The following is a 19,617-nucleotide window of genomic DNA, read 5'->3' as shown; positions in this document are numbered from 1 at the left end:
GAGGAAGATGGGCACGGATGTTAGCTCAGGGCCAGTCTTCCTCAGCAAAAAGAGGAGGATTGGTAGCAGATGTTAGCTCAGGGCTAATATTCCTCAAAAAAACAAAATATATGTATACGTATATATAAAAATATAATGAATAGCCACATATGTTTTTGTCCACCAAAATGTATGCTCGTGGTCTGTCTCCTCACAAGTACCACACTCTTCAAGTCATTGAGACTTTACGCAACTTCGTTGCTCTTCTCTTTTTTTTTTCCCCAGAGTTTTCCTGGCATTTTTTTCCTTGCTTGTTATCCACAAGGTAGACTTCAAAATCACCTTGTCTGGAAACAAAGACAAAGAGAGAAGGCAGGAAGACAAGAAGGATATGATAGTTTGGAAACCGAAATATATGTTCCTCATAACAATGACCATTTTTTTATTGACTGCTGAGTATGTGCCAGGCATGTTCTCCAGTAACTCCCCCCAGAACCCTGCAGAGGAGGTGCTGCCGTTCTGCATGGACTCCAGCCACCTCGTGCAGCGTAGCCTGTCAGCGCCACACCTTGGGCTCCCATGGGGCAATCTGGAAGTGTGCAGGAGTTAGCACTCAGAGCTGGTAGATAAAAGTTCCCTTTTCTCTCCCCAAATGGATTGTGGAGATCCTTTACACACCCTCTCGTGGCGCTAAGCTGCAACAAGCCCAACAATACCTTCTTGATACAGCTCTCCCTCCTTTGCTCCTCACTCGCCCTCGCCCTCGCTCTTATTCCAGGGAGTTTGCACTCCCTAACAAAATAGTAGCACAAAAGCTTTTGTCTTAGGCCCTGCTTTCTGGGAATCCCAGAGTAAAACACTCATTTCAGTTGCGAAGAAACTGAGGTACAGAGAAGTTCAGTAATCTGCCTAATATAACACATCTGGCACATTGAGAGCCTGCATTAGAACCCAGGTTCTGCGTTCAATCATTGAACAAATACTTGTATTTATACATATTTTCTGTGTGCTGGGCACTGTGCTGAGAAATGAGGATATCATGGTAAGCCAAAAGAGACACAGTCGTAGCTTCCATGGGCTGCCTAGTGGAGGGCACAGCTATTAAGCAAATCATCACACTAATTAACATATAAATTGAGAAATGCTTTGAATACATTTGAATATAGAAGGAATACCATATTATGAGAGCATGTATTCTCAAATATATGAGAAACTTGTATTTTATCTGGGACTCAAAGAAAGCAACTCTAAGAAAGTAGTAAGCTGGAGAATGAGCAGAAGTTAACTAAACCAAATTGGTTGGTCATTCCCCAGAGGAAATAGCCTGTACAAAGGCCCTTGGGCAAGGAGAGACTGTAGAATGATGGAGAATCAAATAGAAGACCATTTTGGCTGGGCTGCAGGGGAGAACGTCATCAAAAGCAACAGTCACAGACAATGGTCAAATCATGCAGTGCTGTGAAGCCATTTTAAAATTTCCCTCTGTTTTCAACCAACACAATGAGAAGCCATTAAAGGTGCTTTTAAATGGTCTGTGTGGGGAAAGATGGAATGGGTGGGTGTATAATATCAGATTTGCATTTTGAAAAGCTCACTGGATATACCAAGGAGGTAGTTACAAGGAATACATGAGCCAGTTAGTTTTTGCAGTAGTCCCACAGGACATGATAATAACTTAACTATGATCATGGAAGAAGAGACAGAAGTGAATGGTTTCAAGAGACACAGGAAGTAAAATTGACATGAATCAATGGAAGATTGACTATGGAATTGGTGGAGTATAAGGGAGAGAGTTTTTCAAGGTTGACTCTCCACCTCTGGCTTGTATAAGAGTGGATGGGAGAGCCATTCACTGAGACAGGGACCACTGAACACTGACCAAGTTTGCACGAGTTTATCTCAGTTGAGTTTTTCAGAAGCATGTGAAACTTCCAAGAGGAGGGGTAGTTGGGTGTTCAAGAGCTTTCTGTTTTAATCTGATAAAACTTTCAAAACACCTAGAATGAGAAACTATAGAAGTACCAGAAGAAAACTAAGAGTGAACTTTTCTATAACCTTGGAGAGGAGAAGCCTTTCTCACCATGACTCAAAATCCGATAAAAATTTTGAAATAATTATAGATTCACAGGAAGTTGCAAAATTAATATAGGGAGGTCTTGTGCATCCCACAATGGTAACATCTTATATAATCATAGTACAATACCAAACCCAGAAAAGGAATATTGGTGCAATCCACAGACATTATTCAGATTTCACAGGTTTTATGTGCACCTATTTGTGTGTGTGTAGTTCTGTGCAATTTTACCACATGTGTAGATTGGTGTAACCAACACCACAATCAAGATCCATACAACATTTTTCTTTTTTTTAACCTTTTTTTTTTTATTTTATTTTTCCTTTTCCTTCCCAAAGCCCCCCGGTACATAGTTGTGTATATTTAGTTGTGGGTCCTTCTAGTTGTGGCATGTGGGATGCTGCCTCAGCATGGCTTTATGAGCAGTGTCATGCTCACGCCCAGGATCTGAACCTGTGAAACCCTGGGCCGCAGAAGCAGAGCACATGAACTTAACCACTCAGCCACGGGGCTGGCCCTACTTTTGTTTTTTTTAAAGACTAGCACCCAAGCTAATAACTGTTGCCAATCTTTTTTTTTGCTTTTTCTCCCCAAATCCCCCCAGTACACAGCCGTACACCCTAGCTGTGGGTCCCTCTAGCTGTAGCATGTGGGACGCCGCCCCAGCGTGGCCCAACGAGCAGTGCCATGTCCACACCCAGGATCTGAACCAGTGAAATCCTGGGCCACTGAAGCAGCATGTACAAACCCAACCACTCAGCCACAGGGCCAGCCCCCGTACAACATTTTTCTATCACCACAACGATCCTTCATGTTACCTGTTTATAGTCACTCCCACCTCCCACTCTACCCCCCCACTTCATGTTTAACCCTTGGCAGCCACTAATCTGTTCTCCATTTCTATAATTGTGATATTTGAGAATGCTATATAAATGGAATCATGTACTCTGTAGCCCTTTGAGACTGGCTTTTTTCACTCAGCATAATTCCCTTGAGATCCATCCAAATCATGTGTATCAACAGTTTGTTCCTTTTTTATTGCTGAGTAGTATTCCACAGTATGGATGTTCCACAATTTGTTTACCCGTTCACCCATTAAAGGATTTTTGGGCTGTTTCCAATTTGGATCTATTACAAATAAAGCTGCTATGAACATTCATGTACGTGTTTTGGTGTGGACGTAAGTTTTCATTTCTCTGAGATAAATACCCAGGAGTGCAATTAGGGTCATATGGTAAGTATATGTTTAGCTTTTTAAGAAACTGCCAAACTCTTTCCTAGACTTTCTGTACCATTTTACATTCCTATCCCAGCTTATTCAGAAGCACAACCATACTATTGAAATAACTAGCAAAACTTTCAGAAGCATTCAACAATATTTCTTCTTTTTTTTTTTAAATCTAGTACAATGATAGCAAAGATTTATTGAGCATTTACTATGCAAGATTCTTACATGTTAATTTTAGACTGAACTGTGTAGGTCACTACTCTTCACTACCCCATAGTCATATTATACATCCACATCCTTGCCAAGGCCTTGTAGTGGATGGAGTATACATCATGACCCCTTGACATTGAGCTTGGTCCAAGCCTTGACTTTGGGGTTGGCCATGTGACTGTCTTTGGAAAATAGGATGTTAGCTGATATGCAAACAGAGGTGTGCAGTAGGCGTATGTATATGTGGTTGTCTGCTTGTGCTTTTGGCTACTGCCATGAGAAGAGATTCTTTCTCAGCCATGAAAACACTTCCTCTGTGTAGTCTGCTAGTCTCAGAAGAATGAAATGGAGCAGACAGAAGCAATTGCACAGCCTGGAGCCAAGCTAGCCAAGTCTAGCTGAGATCAGCAGAGCCATTCTAGTCACCCCACGATTGTTGAAATAAATGCTCATTGTTGTAGGCCACTAAGATTTCATGTTAGCAAGCAGCAGCATCTGAGTGATACTAATATATTAGCTCACTTAATTCTCACAATATCCTGATTATGTGCTATAATTAGGCCCACTTTACAGAAAAGGAAACTGAGGCAAAAAAAATTAAATATCTTGCCTAAAGTTCTACAGCTGGCTCCAGAGTCCATGCTCTTAACCAGGACCTCATAATGACTCAATGATTTTAGGGTAAAAACAACTACACAAAGTGGTCTTTGTCATAAAAAACATAAAAGTCCAATTAGACAACTGCAAAGTTTCAAAGATTTAAGATTTTATTTTTGAATGGGTAATAAATTTATATACTTCAAAAATCAAAACAATAAAAGACATTTACACTGAGAAGTTACGCTTCTACCCATGTCCCCAAGTGTTATAGGCATAATTCTAGCATGGCCTTCATGATTCTTGCTGCCCTGGTATCTAAACTTTTGTGTAATCCCCTCTCCCTGAGTGCAGACGGAATTTGTGACTTGCTTCTAACTACTAGAATCTGGCAAAAAGGGAGGGGAGAGTGCAGATGTAATTAAGGCCCCTAATAAATTCACTTTGAGTGAATCAAAAGGGAGATTATCCTGGGTGGGCCTGGCATAATCAGGAGTTCCTTGAAAGCAGATCCAACCCTTCCCTAATGAGAGAAACTTGAGTCAGCTAAGACACTCCCTTGATGGCTCTCAAGACACTCTCTTGAAGAAGAAAACAGCCATACTGTGAACTGCCTGTGGAGAGAGGTAGCCTCTAAGAGCCGATAGTCTCAGTTTTAGAAACACAGCGACTGAGTTATGCCAGCAACATGTACGAGCTTGGAAGGGGACCCCAAACTCCAGATGAGAACATAGCCCAGCCAACACTTTGATTACAACCTGTGAGACCCTGAGCAGAGGATTGAGTTAAACTACGAGAGACTCCTGACCAATGGAAACTATGAGATAATAAATGTGCATTGTTTTAAGCCACTGAACTTGTAGTAATTTGTTATGCCATAGATGCAAACAGGTTGAAAATAAAGGATGAAAAAATATATATCATGCAAACAGCAACCATAAAAAAGCTGGAGTGGCTATATTAATATCAGACAAAGTAGACTTTAAACCGAAAAAATGGTACTAGAAATACATTCTCACATTTATGGTCAATTGCTTTTCAACAAAGTTGCCAAAACAATTCAACGGGGAGAGAATAGTCTTTTTAACAAACGGTGCAGGGGCAACTGTTTATTCACATGCGAAAAGCTGAAGTCCATACACCTTGTACCTTATATACTTTATATACTTTATACCATACACAAAAATCGACTCAAAATGGATCAAAGATCTAAATGTAAGAGCTGAAAAATATGAAATGTTTACAAGAAAACAGAGAAATAAATCTTAATGACCTTCGATTAGGCAGTAGTTTCTTAGATATGACATGAAAAACACAAGTGACAAAAGAAAAAAAAAGAGATAAAAAAGAGATAAATTGAACATCTTTAAAAGAACACCATTATGGAAATGTGCTTTAAAGGACACCACGAAGAAAGTGAAAAGACAACCCATGTAAGAGGAGAAAATTTTTGTAAATCATGTGTCTGATAAAGGGCTTGTATCTAGAATATATAAAGAACTCATAACTTAATATTAAAAACACAACCCAATTTAAAAATAGACAAAGTCTATGAATAGACATTTTTCCAAAAAATATAAAGAAATGGCCAATAAGCACATGAAAAAATGCTTAACAGCATGAGAGGAAACAAATCAAAATCACAGTGAGATATCACTTCATCCCCAAGAGAATGGCTATAATAAAACAGAAAGATCTTAACGAGTGTTGCTGACAACGCAGAGAAGTTGGAGCCCTCATACAGTCCTTGTGGGAACGTACAGCAGCGCACCGCTGTGGAAAACAGTTTGGCAGTTCCTCATGACATTTAAACATAGTGTTACCATGTGACTCAGCAATTCCATGTCTACTTATATACCCAAGATAAATGAAAACATATGTTTTCACAAAAAATTGGACATGAATATTCACAGCAGTATTATACGTAATAATGAAAAAGTGGAAACAACTCAAACATCCATTAACTAGGAAATGGATGAATAAAATGTGGTATAGCCATACCATGAAATATTACTGCGCAATGAAAAGGAATGAGGTACTGATGCATGAAGACCTTGAAAACATTACACTAAGTGGAAGAAGTTGATCACAAAATACCACGTATTGTGCAATTCTGTTTGTTTGGGTTCTTTTTGAGAAAGATTAGCCCTGAGCTAACATCTGCTGCCAATCCTCCTCTTTTTGCTGAGGAAGACTGGCCCTGAGCTAACATCATGCCCATCTTCCTCTACTTTATATGTGGGATGCCTGCCACGGCATAGCTTGCCAAGTAGTGCCATGTCCACCCCCAGGATCCTAACTGTTGAACCCCAGGCCACCGAAGTGGAACATTCGCCACCAGCCGGCTTCTGTGCAATTCTGTTTATATGAAATGTCCAGGATAAGCAAATCTACAGAAACAGAAGGTAGATTAGTAATTGCTTAGGGCTGGGGAGGTTGAGGGGGCGTGGGAACCGACTGTTAATGGGTCCAGAGTTTCTTTTTGGGGTGATGAGAATGTTCTAAAATTGGTTGTGGTGACAGTTGCACAACCCTGTGAACATACTAAAAACCATTGCGTTATATACCTTAAAATGTTGTATGGTATATAAATTATACTTCAATAAACCTGTTATTAACAAAAATTATGGATCTTTGAATTAGGTTTAGCTAGGAGCATGTCCCAAGATACTATATTATTGAGAAAAAAAGATTTGGATTTTAAAAAGTGTACTTTTTGTAACATGTGCTTTTAATTTTTAGGTTAAAATGTTTTGAATAAGTTTTGCTCATAGAGAGGTGATGAAAAACAGACATACTTTCAGGTATAAAACATACTGGTATTATTATTTTTTTTTTTTTGAGGAAGATTAGCCCTGCGCTAACATCCATGCCCATCTTCCTCTATTTTCATATGTGGGATGCCTGCCACAGCATGGCTTGACAAGTGGAGTGTAGGTCCGTGCCCGGGATCTGAACCGGTGAACCCCAGGCCGCCGAAGCAGAACCTATGAACCCAACCACTGCGCCACTGGGCGGGCCCTCATATTTTTTTTAAAGAAAAAATTTGGACCAGGATTTACAATTTTAAACAAAATAGAACAAAATGTTTTTATTTATCTTAATTGAAGATTATAGTGAGAAAACAAATAATATAAACATCAAAGGAATACACAGATTAGATAAGCTATAAAAATGATTTTAGTTCTTTGTTTACATAGCAGTCTGTCACACAAATTCTAGAATTATATTGTTTAAAGAGCTCTCAAGAGATTGACAAGAGAGGCTGGCCGGGTGGCGCAGCAATTAAAAGTTTGTGCACTCCCCTTTGGTTGCCCAAGGTTTGCCGGTTCAGATCCCAGGCGCAGACCTACATACCGATTATCAAGCCATGCTGTGGCAGGCGTCCCACATATAAAGTAGAGGAAGATGGGCACAGATGTTAGCTCAGGGCCAGCCTTCCTCAACAAAAAGAGGATAATTGGTGGCAGATGTTAGCTCAGGGCTAATCTTCCTCAAAAAATAAATAAAATTTGAAAAAAGATTGACAAGAGATTTTCACATTTTGAGGATTGAGGTATATGGGGTAACTATTCTGTTTCAAAACTGATTCAGCTTTGAACTAAAGAAGGCTGACTTGTGGCTTGTCAAACATACATTGTACATCTGCTTATCCAATAACGTAAAGAATGCACTCTTAAGATGAGAATGCAGACTTCCCCTCTACGTCAGTAAATGCCCTATCCATAATGCCCCATTAGTCCTTTTCCCCAACATCAGGGTCATGTTGACCTGCTAATTTGGAACTGAATGCCTCTTTGAAACTTTGATGAACATGTGTCCTGGGCGTGTTTAATGTACGTTCTTTGTTCTAAAAGGTATGACTGTACTGAAAACCATGCTTCCCTGAAACGCTTTCTTCCTTTGTGGAAACTGCCTTCTTGGGTTATAATCCTCACGATGGCTCAAGTAAAACTCATATTCTCTCTCTCTCTCATCTATAGAATGGTTATTGGTTATTCTGTGTCGACAAGATCAAACTATTCACAATTCTGAAACTTTACCAACTGCCTGTTCATTTTTCCGAGAAGTCTAGAGAGGCAAGATTTCATGTTTTTACAGGATAAAGTTTAGTGTCTTTCCACCACGGTCATCAGGAAGTCTTCTAAACATCTAAGATAAATCCTTAATTATTAGTCTATTTGAGGCAGGATGTGGAAAGCAACTGACGTGTAGATCAGGCATCTCCTGACTTATAAGAAAGGGTCTCTACTATGATTGGAAGTTTTATGCCAAAGCCATCTTCTTGGAATTTACTTCAGATTTAGGCTTTGGCTAAACCTTTCCTTTGGCTGCAGTTAAGTCCCTTCTCTTTTTCTCCACTCAATGGAAATTGACTAGCTTACTCATCGTTACCTACAAAATAACCCCTTACACATGTATACAAATTTAATTTGTTCCCTGTCCCACCTTCTCTGAGCGAATGATTCTTACTTCCTGAGTCAACCGTGAAAATAAATGCCCTCCTGTCCAGAATTTTGAATAAATCATGGTGTGATCAGAAAGAATTGACCTTCTAAAGCTGTGGAATGTCTTCCTCTTTTCACAATCCACAAATTTTCCTTCTATGAACAAAGGTTGTTTTCCTGTCACAGGATTGAATGCTGAAGCTTCCTGAATGTCTGCATTAGTTTTCTAGGCTGTGGAACAAATGGCATACATTTATTATCTCACGGTTTCTGTGGGGCAGGCATCGGGCACAGCTTAGGTGGACCCTCTGCTCTGGGACTCACAAGGATGCAGTCAAGATGTCAACTGAGCTGCATTCTCATCTGGAGGCTCAGCTGGGAGAGAACTGGCTCCCAAGCTGGCTCAGGTTATTGGCAGAACCCGTTTCCTGTGGTTGTAGAATGATGGTTTCTGTTTCTTATTGATTGTTGGCTGAAGGCCACCCTCAGCTCCTAGAGGCTGCACACAGTTTCTTGACAAATGGGCTTCTTCAACATGGCAGTGTGGGGGCCTGGAATTGGCAACCCCAAGATATGCCTCTTTGGCATGATGATTATTTGGGGCTGATTGCTTTTAATAAACTGGGACAGGGAAGGAGGCTCTGAGGGGTGGAACTTGCTTGCCCTTTGTTAGGAGACATTTACATTGTAAAGGAAATCTCCATCTATAAATATATCTCCCTCTCTGTACCAGGAAGAAGAAAGGGGATGACCTTCTCTCTAGAAACTCTTAATCAATGCCAAAGGCAAGGACTTAAATCTGCATAATAATCTTATTCCTGTTTCTGGTAACCTCCTGTAACTGACACCCCTCACCCCCAACATCCTCCTTTGTCTTTAGCTGGATATGATATTTAAGGTGGGGGCTTCAGCCATTTTGGTGAGTTGCTCAGCTTGCCTGAGCCTCTCCTATGTATACATGTTATAAAGCTTTGTTTAATTATCTCCTGCTATTCTGTCTCATGCGAATTTAATTCGTTCTCCGGCCAGATGAACCCAGAGAGGGTAGAGGAAATGTCTTCCTCCCCTACAGCAGCTTACTTCAAGCCAACAAGGAGAATCTCTAGCGTGAATTTGCTAGCATAATGGAATTTTATGTAATGTACCACAATCACAGGAATGACATCTCATCACTGTTGCCATATTCTATTGGTTAGAAACAGTCATTAGTTTCAGCCCACACTCAAGAGGAAGGGATTATACAAAAGCATGAACACCAGAGGCAGAGATCATTGGGGTCACCTTAGGGTCTGCCCACCACAGCAGTCTTGCATCCTTTCTGCGTGGAGATGGAAAATATGTGAATAAACAAGTTAATGAACAAAATCTAACCTATCTTTCAGTATTTTAGATTATCTTTTTTAATTTATAACTCTCCAGAAAAACATTTTTATGAGTTATTTATTGCTGTTTAACAAACCATGTCCCCAAGATAGTGACTTAAAACAACAACTATTTGGGGCCAGCTGGGTGGCATAGCAGTTAGGTTCGTGGGTTCCACTTTGGCAGCCTGGGTTTCGCCAGTTTGGATCCTGGGCGTGGACTTATGTACCACTTATCAAGCCACGATGTGGCAGGCATCCCACATATAAAATAAAGGAAAATGGGCAGAGATGTTAGCTTAGGGCCAGTCTTCCTCAGTAAAAAGAGGAAGATTGACAGTGGATGTTAGCTCAGGGCTAATCTCCCTCAAAAAAAATAAAACAACTATTTGTTCATTATTCTGTGGTTCAGCAATTTGAGCTGGGCTCAGCTAGACTGTTCTTCTGCTGATCTCACATGGGGTTATGAGTATGTGTATGTATACGAGTATGTATATGAATATGGCCATAGTCAAACTGCAGCTAGACTTGAGCTAGTTGGTTTAACATGGCCTCACTCATGTCTGTGGGGATTGGTGCTGCCTGTAGGCTAGTCCATATGTCTCCAGCAGGCTAGCCCAGTCTTCTTCACACAGCGTTTGATCCCAAGAGAAAGAGAAGCTGCAAGGCTCAGAAGTCATACAATATTACTTCTGCCACATTGTATCGATCAAAGTAAATCCCAAGGCAAGCCAAGATGCAATGGGTAGGGAAATAGACTCCACCTCTGTCTCTTTCTAGACTTGTGCAAAGGTCAAACCTTCGAATCCTTCGAGATTTACCTGATAACTATTACAAAGTATCCCCCCTCATATACAAGAGCATTTTTTAACTGGTTAAAGATATAGCGGCATTTAATGTTTATTATTGTTAAAGTAGTTAATTGATCTTTGCTTATATGCAATAAATTATTATTTCCAGATATCTTCACGTTAGTTTTACATGTTGCTAGATTTATTCTTAATAAGTGTTGGTCTTAAATAATGCTAGCTGTTTGCTTTTTTCTTTCAACTTTTTATTTTGACAAATGTTTCAAAACAGCTAGTAAACAAACCGTAAAAGTACCAGAAGAACACAATGGATGGATTTTATCTTAACGCTGGAGAGGAGAAGACTTTCTTACCATCATCCAAATCCAGAACCATCAAAAAAAAAATTGATAAACTTGATTCCATAAAAATCAAAAGTTTTTCCATGGGAAAAAAATCACAAAGTCAAGACACATGGCAAATGAGAAAAAATGGGCATAGAACATTAACAAACAGTTCCCAGAAAAACAAATATAGTTGGCTCTTAAATATGAAAAAAAAGCTTGACTTTATTAATAATAAAATAAAAACATGAAAATCACAGTGATAATACCATTTCACCAATTAGATAGACAAGTTTGGCCATATGACTTGTCAGCAAAGTATGAGGAAGCCACGTAGAAGTGAAAGATTGGAAATCATCCAAAGGTTTATCAACTGAAGTCTGATTCAAGAAACATAGAACATCCACACAATGGAAGACCAAGTACTGTGAAATGAATGAGGAACTCTCTGTATGTTAATCTGGAAAGATCTCTGACATATATTGTATAGAGAAAAATACAAAGAGCAGAACAGTTTATACAATACGCTGCCTTTTGTGTAAGAAAGAGAAGAACAAAAGAACACATATTCATATTTCTTTTTTTTTTTTTATTTGTTTCCTTTTTCTCCCAAAGCGCCCCCCGTACATAGTTGTGTATTTTTTTAGTTGTGGGTCCTTCTAGTTGTGGCATGTGGGATGCTGCCTCAGCATGGCTTTATGAGCAGTGCCAGGTCCACGCCCAGGATCCAAACGCATAACCCTGTGCCACCAAAGCGGAGCACTCGAACTTAACCACTCTGCCACGGGGCTGGCCCCTCATATTTCTTATCTATTCATTTTTAAAGCCCTGGAAAGGTATAGGGGCCAGCCCAGTGGCGCAGCGGTTAAGTTTGCACGTTCCGCTTTGGCAGCCCAGGGTTCGCCACTTGGTATCCTGGGTGCGGACATGGCACCGCTCATCAAGCCATGCTGTGGTGGGCGTCCCACATATAAAGTAGAGGAAGATGGGCACAGATGTTAGCTCAGGGCTAGTCTTCCTCAGCAAAAAGAGGAGGATTGGCAGATGTTAGCTCAGAGCTGATCCTCTTCAAAAAAAATAAAAATAAAAATAATAATAATAAAGCCCTGGAAAGGTATAGAAGAAACTAACAAAAGGGGTACATGATTTGGAAGACAGGATAGGGACTCAGTGATGAACATATAGATGGTGTATTTTTTTTTCTATGCATCATATTTTTTTAAAAATCTACACATATATGTATTTTTATTGATATTCAATTTTAGATTTACTTTTTCAAAATATCAGCTCTATTGAGATATAATTCATATACCACACAATTTGCCTATTTAAGTTGTACAATTCAAGGGTTTTTAGTATAGTCACAGAGTTGTACAACCATCAACTCAATTTTAAAGATTTTATTTTTTCCTTTTTCTCCCCAAAACCCCCCGGTACATAGTTGTATATTCGTAGTTGTGGGTCCTTCTAGTTGTGGCATGTGGGACACCACCTCAGCATGGCTTGATGAGCAGTGCCATGTCTGCGCCCAGGATTCGAACTGGCAAAACCCTGGGCGGCCTCAGCAGAGCACGAGAACTTAACCACTTGGCCATGGGGTGGGCCCCTCACCACAATTTTAGAACATTTTCATCACCCTCTCCCAAAACTACCCACTAGCAGTCATTCCTTTTGCTGCTCTACCTCACCTGCCAGCCCTAGGCAACCACAAAATCTACTTTTTGTCTCTGTAGATTTGCCTATTCTGTGAGAGTGTTGACTCCTCTTTTTGCTTTTCCATGCAAAATTTAATCCATATGTTCACTTACAGCCACCTCTGCTTACTCTACCCCAGTGCCAGTCTAAATATCTCCCTCTCCAACTGCCACCTCACTTCATTTAGCCTCGTTTCTATAAGTGCTCTATGTCAGTGACTTCCTGCCAACTGCCCATGGCCACCGTCCCCAGTTGACATGGAATTTCCTAAGTAGCTTTCTGCTCTGTCCCCTCCTGAAGTGGGGAACTCCTTCCAGGTGGTTCCTACACTGTTACCTTCCCACCACCAAAACCCTATCCCATCAATTCAGGAACAAAATGCAGAAAATATTCCAAATGAATTTTTAACTGAATAGGGAAAGCTCTTCTGAACTGAGTATATTTAAACTACATGAAAAAGCAACAGGGTTCATATATGAAACATTAATTTTGCTAAAATTTAATCAAATAAAAATAAAAGTTATTTCAACTGGATTATTTCTTCCCACCAAAATAAGATGAGGATGCAAGAAAGTTATCTTAATAGCTGACATAGTAATGTTCCTAATAATCTTAATCTTCTTTAACTCAAAATCCCAGCAAACTTTGACCCTGCACCACTTACTTAATAAATGAGATAGTGTGATAGAATTAACTCTCTATCCTTCTCTTATGAAAGAGAGGTTTAGATAAGTCAAAATGTAAATAAGTAACAAATAATCTAAATTTGACATTGAAATTGGGTTGAGTTTTTTTTTTAAGTCGTTTGGTTAGGTTTTTTCAATTGTTATCCTTTTTGCATTTGCATCTGAAGGTAAGTGTTTCTGGGTTTTGGAAAAGTCATTATCAACTAAACTATGAAGACCTGATTGAGGAAGATCTGGGAAGATCAGTTTCTCAGTGCTTATGTTCACTGAACTGCTATTGTGTTCTACTTCAGATCCAGTAATCAGCTCTATCCATGCCATCTCTAAAACCCGGTGTGGACAGTAGCTGGCCTACATCTGCCCTAGATCAAGAGATAGAGTCTATATCCCCTCCTCTTGAACCTGAGTAGACCTTGAGACTGCCTCAACCAATAAGGTATGGTGGAATTGACTTTGTGTAACTTCTGAGGGTAGGCCATTCAAATATCATGCACATCTGCTTTGTTCTCTTGGGATGATTGCTCTTGGAACCCAGCCATCATATTATGAGGAAACCCAAGCATCCTGTGTAAGGGTCCAACTAGAAAGAAACAGAGGCTCCTGGACCACAAACCTGACTGAGCTCCCAGTTAAGAGTCAGCACCAATTTGCCAACAATGTGAGTGAGCCATCTTGAAAGTGAATCCTCCAGCCATTTAGTTGAGCTGTCCAAGCCGATGCCATGTGGAGCAGAAAGAAAGCATCAATATGTGAGAAACAGATCACTGAAAGAGTTATCAGAAATAGATAACTGAAACACAGGGTAAGAAGAGTTCCCTTGGCTCAAACCTCTCTAGAACAGAGTCTGGTATATATTTAGATTCAGAGGCTTCATCTTGAGATAAAACAACCAAGTTAGTAATCAAGAAGAATCATTAACTTCCATTAGAACTCTGAACCATTCATCAGTATCCCTCATCCAAATACGTAATTTAGTGAAAACTGACCCTACACTCATCAAATAGGCTAGAGACTTTAGATAGGAAGAGTTAAGTCACCAGTGGACACAAGGTCCAGTGGCAGCCTGACTGAGAAAAATAAACAGGTGAATGCAGTAGTCATGAAGAGAAGAAAGTAGAGGGCTGACTTGGTGGCATAGTGGTTGAGTTTGCCCACTCTGCTTTGGTGGCATGGGGTTCATAGGTTCAGATCCTGGATGTGGACATACACACCACTCATTAAGCCATGCTGTGGTGGCATCTCACATACAAAATAGAGGAAGATTGGCACAGATGTTAGCTCAGAAACAATATTCCTCAAGCAAAAGCTCTTCCTCAAGCAAAAGGAGGAAGATTGGCAACAGATGTTAGCTCAGGGCCAATCTTCCTCACCAAAAAAAAAAAGAAAGAAAGTAGATGTGCTCTCAGGAGACAGGGAGAGAACCCTCCAATTGTGAGGGTAGGACAAAAAAAGTCAAACCAGTTATCTGACCTGAGCATGAATTTGAGGAATTGTCACAGAAATCCTCTTTCTTGGTTTTTAGCTCTTGAATGGCATGAGGGGTTTGGGAGGATGAGGTCAGATGCCAAAGAGCTACCCACACAAGGGGTTCAACATATTATACATTTAGTACTTCTTGTTTTCAGGAGCCACTGAATGCATCAAATGATCTTTTGAAAATTACACAAGTAACATGAACGCATTCTTATGATAAAAGATTCAAACAAGAATCAATTCTAGAGAGCAAAATCTAAAAGTCACCTTTCATCCTCACCCTCATTTTCACGTCTATGGAAATTAATAAACAGAAACCTCATTAAACTGAAGTTAGAGGCCAAAAAGGGGAGCTTTCATGCTCTACGCCCTACCCCCATAGCAGAGCCCAACAGGAAGAAGAAAGACTTTCTCTTCTTGACAGGCAACAAGCTCAGCGAATGGGAAGCTGTCACAACTCAGCCAATGAAAATCCTCTGCACATCTAACTCTTAATTCCTCCAATGGACTCTTGTTTGCAATAGCCCTCCCAACTTCCTCTTCCCCTCTATGAAAGAGTTTCTTCTCCTTTTGCTGCTGGGGCCTTGCACATGGCTTGCTATAGTTGCAGACTTGGAATTGCAATGCTTTAACGATTCCAAATAAACCCATTTTTCCTGAAGAAATAACTGGCTATGTATTTGTTTAAGGTCAACATGTCCCTCCTCCAAATTAGCAGGATGATGGCCATCCTTCTCATCCCCATTCTATGCATTTACATGCAACACATGCACGTATATTACACAGATTTTTAATGTAAAAGGGTCAGGCTGTATACATTGTTTTGTAAGTTGCTTCTCCCACGTAATAATACGTCTTGGGATCTTCCCATATCAGTGCATTTACCTCTACTTCATCCTTTTTAATGGCTGCAAAGTATTTCACAGTGTGGGCAAACAATTTGCTTAATCAATTCTGTAATGACGGACATTTAATTTATTCCTAAATGTTCACTATGCCAACAGTGCTGCAATAAATCCCCTTGTACAAGCATCTGTGTAAGATAGAGTCCATGTCTTAAGTTGAATATGAATTGATGAACAAAGCAGCTCATGTCCCAATTTCCCCAATTGATGTAACACTCACACACTCTCTGCCATCCTTTTTCCTTTGACTTTAAGGACTGGTTCTTTAGTGACTTCTCCCAAGGCATTCTAGAATGGCTACTCACTAAGGAAACAGAAGACTCCAGTGTCAGGAAAATTAAGCTGCAGAAGCTGTGGTTAAATGAGACCTAGAATTTGAGACGAGCAATTGGAAAGCAATTTCGCTCTCCCAAAGAGCTTCTTATTAAAGATGGCCTTGAAATATGCTTACCTTACGTGGTACCCCTACTATTTTTAGTTTCTTGGGCAAAGTTAATACTTGATTATAAATACATGCTTTTAAAATAAAAGAAAAGAAGCCTGTAACATAAACTTACAAAGTTTCAAATAAAATTAGCCATCTTCTCCCACTGTAGATGCCCACCCTGGGACGAACAGCGCAGACTCTTGGAAGCGTCATTAACTACTGTTTCCCATTGGCCTCTCCCTGGACAGATACATCTGTCTCCTTGTACTAACTGGTGCCTCATGACATTGAAACCTTAATGTCTCTCCCGAAGCGCATTTAGCCAGGTGTAAATCACAGCCATAACCAGCCTTTTGATCTGGCCTACCAGTTTTATTTTTATTTATTTGTCTCAATAAGGGTTGAGGAGGGAAGCAGGAAAATGAATAGGTTAGGTTTGCCTTTTTCAAAGGCCAGGCCAGTGGGAGGTTTCAAAGGCAAAGCTAAATATAAATAAATCCTTGTTGGATGAGCCTTACATAATTGAATTGTATTCCACCTACCGTGCTAGTAAAGCCATAGCATTTCCTACAGCTTTGTCAAGGACCTACCATTCTGAGATGTGTTTCCATCCTTAACGATAACTCCTGAGGGATGTTACGATCCCATTCCAACTACCACAGACGTCTCCCCCTTGTTCCTCAGGAGAAAAGTTCCTTTCTCAATGGTGATCTGTTTGTTTACTGACAAACTGTCTAGCTTCAAAACTATAGAGGTTTTTTGTTGTTGTTTACAATAGAAAAATAAACCTATAAAGGCCATTGCAATCCGAACTGAAATTTGAATCTCCGAACAAGAGCTTGGTTTGGAATTAAGATTTAGAAAGATGAGATCGAGGAAATCAGTTCGTTGGCCAATGGGATTTAATGGCTGAAACGAAGGAGATGAAGCACCAGCGTGTGCACTGGCCACTGTGATCCAACCACTGTGCATAGTGTTTTGTCGGGGGGAAAGAAATGAGAGTAACAAAGTGATGTGCTGTAAACAAGGAGGTCCCACCATCTTCTGTTTCTTTCTCTCTCTCTTTTTTTTTTTTTTTTTTGAGGAAGATTAGCCCTGAGCTAACATCTGCTGCCAAGCCTCCTCTTTTTGCTGAGGAAGACTGGCCCTGAACTAACATCGTGCCCATCTTCCTCCACTTTATAAATGGGACACCTACCACAGCATGGCTTTTGCCAAATGATGCCATGTCTGCATCCGGGATCCAAACCAGTGGACCTGGGGCGCCAAAGCGGAACATGCGCACTTAACTGCTGTGCCACTGGGCTGACCCCCCCTTTTTTTTTTTTTTTTAACAGTGAAGAAATCTTATTTTTATAAGAGAGTTAAGAAGCCACTAAGATACTTCCAGGTATTATCTTCAGTAATGCTCCTTATCTTTTCTTCAGATAATATTCAGCTCCTGTAGCTATCACAAATGCAGCAAATCCCCATGTGAATTCTTTTAATAATGCACCAAAGAAGGAAATATTATTTGCAAAGCCCATGTATCTCCAAGATCCATTGCGGCCAATGGGTCCCTTAGCCCTTGTGCGGCCAGCTTCTCCTGAACAGTTTCTAGTAGTCCTCCTTGTATCTTTCATTGTTTATTATCTGGAAGTTCCATTTTACTATGACCATGTTCATGCCGATGTCCATGGGCCATGTCCAATGGCAAACTGACCTCTCAGGACACTTGCTATTCAACTCTTCAGCCAGAGGCACCATTTTCCATTTCTGAGACCCATTACCATGGTCTATTCCCCTTCCTGTCCTGTCCTCCATTAGGCAAGAGCTGGGGGACATGACCACAACACTCCAAAATTGTCCCTTTTGCTCTTCACCTACCCCAGACGAATTATTTTCCTGTGAGTATCTCAGTTAAGTAAGTGTGTATGGGGGGCGGTGTGTGTGTATGTAAGGGATAAAATAATTCATACCAAGCCAGGACTATAACTATATGTATTGGTAACCTTTTTATTTTGAATAATTTCAAATGTAAAGAAATGCTGCCAAAATTACAGAGAACTCTCATATAGCCTTTATCCAGAATAATCTTTTTTTTTACATTTTATCACATTTATTTGATTATCTCTCTCTTTCTTTCCCTCTGTAATTGTTTGTTTTTTCTGAACAATTTGAGGTTATATAGATCATGTCTTTATTATACTCTTAATACTTCATTATATAGTTCCAGAAACAAGTATATTTTCTTGCATAACCACAAAATAGTTATCAAATCAGAACACTTAACCTTGATATATGCTTTTTTCTGCGATCCAGATTTTTTTTTTTTTTGGTGGGGAAGATTGGCCCTGAGCTAACATCTGTTGCCAATCTTCCTCTTTTTGCTTGAGGAAGATTGTCACTGAGCTAACATCTGTGCCTAGCTTCCTCTGTTTTGTATGTGGGATGCCACCGCAGCATGGCTTGATGAGCAGTGTGAAAACCCACACTCGGGATCTGAACCCTCGAACCCCAGGCCACTGAAGTGGAGTGTGTGAACTTAACCAATATGTCATTGGGCCAGCCCCTGCTCTACAATCCACATTCCAATTTTGTCAGTTATACCAATAAAATTCCTTATAGCGTTTTTCCCCTCTAGTACAAGCTTCAACCAGGGGTCACATACGCATTAAATTGTCGTGTGTCTTTAATCTTCTTTAATCTGGAACAGTTCCTTACTATGTCTTCGTCTTGCATTACATTCACATGTTTGAAGAACATAAACCAGTTGTTTTGTAGAACGTTCGGTGGGACTTGCCTGGTGCTTCCTCATGACTTGATTCAGGTTACGGGTTCCCTGCAAGAATACCACAGAAGAGATGCTACGTTCTTCTCAGGGCATCATATTTGGAAGCACACCATGTCAATCTGCCTCTTGTTGGTTAATTTTCATCTACTGATCCAGCTGTTGCCTGGTTTCTCCACTGTGTAGTTACTATGTCTCCCTGACAACTAGCAAGCAATTTGTGGAGAGACACTTTAGGATTGAGTAAATATCCCGTTCCTCATCAAACGTTCCCTCCCTAGATTTAGCAATCTCTGTTATTTCTTGCTGAAACCATTCTTTACTATGATGGTTGCAAAATGATGATTTTTCAACTTCACCCGTCCCTCCACACTTATCCATCTATATTTCACTGTAAGGAAGAGATCTCCCTTCCTCAGCCCTATTTGCTTACTTATTTATTTGTTATCAGTATGAATTGATTGATTCCTATTTTATTCAATAAGTTATAATCCTTTACTGTCCTGATTTATTTTTAGCTCAAAAATTATCCTCGACTTGGCCAGTGGGCTCTCCTTCAAACTAGCTACTAGCTCCTGTATCCTTCGGACATACCTCCATCTCTTTTTGTTTGTTTGTTTTTACAGTTCCTT

General features: G+C 40.1%; 1 pseudogene; it reads right to left on the bottom strand.

Moving 5' to 3' along the window:
* Positions 1-17,614: 17,614 nt before the first annotated feature.
* Positions 17,615-17,899, bottom strand: LOC100629579 (NADH dehydrogenase [ubiquinone] 1 beta subcomplex subunit 3 pseudogene; annotated as a pseudogene).
* Positions 17,900-19,617: the final 1,718 nt, after the last annotated feature.

The sequence above is a fragment of the Equus caballus genome, chromosome 21 (assembly GCF_041296265.1).
Source record: "Equus caballus isolate H_3958 breed thoroughbred chromosome 21, TB-T2T, whole genome shotgun sequence".
NCBI classification, from domain to species: Eukaryota; Metazoa; Chordata; class Mammalia; order Perissodactyla; family Equidae; genus Equus; species Equus caballus.
Note: the sequence above shows the minus strand (reverse complement) of the source record. Positions and strands in the feature narration are given on the sequence as shown.